We start from the raw sequence: 3159 nt of genomic DNA, 5'->3' as shown, positions 1-3159 counted from the left end.
AAAAAAAAAAAAAACATTATTAGCTATTTTTATTTTCTGCAACAGAAGACATTGCCACTTTCTCTAAACACTAATTCCTTTGAATCAAATTTAACCTCATTTTATATTGTCTTTTTGCCTTATTTTATGATGTATACATGGAAATACATGCATCACACATACGCACATGTACACACAAACTCATTCACTCATTGTGATAGCCTTCTGGCATTTTTTCCACAGTGTATTCTTGGGTGTGTGTGTATCTTAGTATCGTAGCATCTGAACTTCTGTGAGATCTGGGACTCCAAATTTAGGGCCTCACATCCACTGAGCCACCTTCCTAAGCCCAGTGTCCTGGGATTTCTTGTTCCCATTCCAGCTGTCCCAGTGTCCTTCTAATAAAACCCAGAAAAACAGTCATCTTGTCACAGATGCTTTCCTCCTCAGCCCTACCCCAGAGGTCACTTCTTTCTCCTTTGAACTACCCCGATGTTTCATCTCTGTGTTATCTCTTTCTGCTCCATGGCACATTGCTTATGTGCAGGAAGAATAAGAGGAAAGAAAGTGTGTTGGCTGTAGAGGCAGACACATCCGAGGATGGAACCCAGGTCCATCCTTCACTTGGTGGGTGGCCTTGGGGAAACACCAACTCCTGGGAGCTTCCACTTTTCGATTTAGCAAAGCAAAACTCTCCTCTCCCTCAGAATTGTTTTGAGAATTTGAAATAATATACACTAAATAGTGCTTGGTAGAATGCAAAAAGAAAGCAGTCAGTATCATTATTCGCATTGTTACTGGTGGTGTTGTTTTAGTTATTTCTTATATGCTCTAATTATTTATCTGCTTATTCAGCAGATATGTCTTGATTGCAAGTTACATACCAGGCAGTAGGAACCACATGGAAATAAGTACAGAGCACTTCAAATGGACAGAGGGAAAGTGAATATGAATAAGCAAACAAATAGAGACAGATAGCTGCAGATGAAGATAATGCTGTAGAGAAACTAAAAACAAGACATACAGCGGAGAGTGATAGGGACAGAGAACAAGGAAAAGGAGCGTTTGGACTTGGAACAGGCTAAGAAGGAAATACCTGTGAGGGCCTTTGAAGCCAACATGCCACATCCCTGTAGGGCCCAGCTGGCCTCATGCGCAGAATGGGTTTTATTCCCACTGGACCTGGGGATCTCTGGGAAAGCATGGCTCACTGAGTGGGCTTAGAATTATGTCTGTCATTGTGTCTGCCTCCCAGGGAGATGTCACCCAGCAGCTGGCACTCAGGATTCTATGAAAAGCAGAGGTCGAAGGAAGACAGGAAAAGGGAAGGAAAGAAAACTGAAAGGAAAGGGAACTATCAGGGAAGACATCTAGACTGGTGGATTTCACGGTTTTCAGAGATTCCAGTCCACAGTGAGATTGGCCATCTCGGGTGGGGGATTTTCCCTCCTCCTGTTAACATTTGTTGCCATATCGTCTCCTTCCTGGGGTGGTCCCAGATGGTGGTGGGGCCTGGGAAACCAGGAGGTCTTGCTCATCTCTATCTCTGGCACTCGTCACTGGCAGTTCTGTGTCTCAGGTCGCAGATAACAACTGTCAGATGGTCTTGCTGTGAAGCAATAAGCTTTCCCCTAAACAAGGAGGCAGGCCAAGCTCCAGGCAGGCCGAAGTCTGGACAGAACACACAGGCCTGTAGAGAATTAAAAGTTCATGTGTAATTGAATGAACAAAACACCTCAGGGAAAGGCAATGGGTTAAAGTAAAGCACAGAGTGTCCCCGGCACCCTTGATCACACAAAGAGTCATTGCACATCTTTGTGAAAGAAAAAAACAAGAATGGAGTGGAGGTGTGGGGGGTGTCCCCGGAATAATGACTGTAACCCTATGAGAAGTAAAAATGATGCCACAGAGGTTGGCTCAGCCCAAGAATGGAGAGAAAATTGGGAAGCAATAGGAACAGATAACACTCAAGACAGAGGCCTGCTCAGACCAGCATTTCTCCAGGGCCTCCAACTCCTTGTGGTCTGGAAGGCATTCCATCTCTCCAGGCAGGATAATAGAATCGGTTTGGCAAGGTCTCTCTGGACACCCTCTGCTCTTTAAAAACAAAAGAAAAAAATCAAAAATAAAAACAAAAGAGGATTGTTGATGGAATTAGATCATAAATGAAGAAGAAAAGCTGCCTATTCTTAAATGCTTTTTTTTTCTTTTAATTTTTTAATCTTAATTGGAAAAAGAATGGAACTTAAACCTAGTCAGCCACAGTAACCTAAATGGTTCAGAGGTCGTCCACTCCTGGATCAACATCTTCAAACAAATGCTTATGCCTCTGAACAAAACAGCAGCATCATTTGGATGATCCAGAAGTGTAGATGTGCTCGTCGTGGGGAAAATACACATATATACATACATATGTATACACACACATGAACATATATGTATATAAACCTATGTATACATACATAGATACATGTGTATATGTACACGTTTGTATGTGTATATGTACATATATGTATATATTGTGTATATATATATATATACCACCAGCGTAAAGGTATACAAGTTGTATTCCGTGGGAGTTTCTATTCTTGAGGTCGTAATGAAGTGTTTGGAATGAGAGATAGAACTGGCTTTGTTCCTGCTCACCCTTGCTTTCCTCACGGAGGCAGGGACTGGGAACGGGGGCAGATCAGGAAGTCTCACTATGGCATTCTGGGAATCAACAGAACCATGCCAAGATTGCACCTCTGGCTTAATTCTAAACTTGCCCTTAGCACACAACTTTATTTTACCAGAAGGCAGAGAGGGGAAGGATGAAGAGGTTCTCAAGTGTGGAATTGTTTGTCCTATGAGGCCTTTTAACTTCACCATTTGTCATGAGGTAAGAGATTGTGCCTGATTTTTGTAAAGATGTTTAGAATTACGTTCTGAGGCTAGATGTACAAGGTGTGAGCTGGGTAGGCAGTATGGTACATGCTTAATGAGCATGAGCCTGCGCTGTGAGCAGCAGCATCCTCAGATACAGACAGGAAAACTATGGCTCTCAGAACTTAAGGGGTTTTCTCATGCTTTCAGGTAATTAGGAATCTCAAGGTTAGCCCAAGGCTATTTAATTCTGATGCCAAAGTCATTCTCTAAAATAAAAACTCATCTTCTTGTGACGAATCAAAAAAAAAAAAA

The sequence above is a fragment of the Psammomys obesus genome, unplaced genomic scaffold (assembly GCF_907164565.1).
Source record: "Psammomys obesus unplaced genomic scaffold, mPsaObe1.curated_primary_1811, whole genome shotgun sequence".
In the NCBI taxonomy this organism is placed as follows: Eukaryota; Metazoa; Chordata; class Mammalia; order Rodentia; family Muridae; genus Psammomys; species Psammomys obesus.
The sequence above is the reverse complement of the archived record's forward strand: the minus strand, read 5'-3'. Positions refer to the sequence as shown.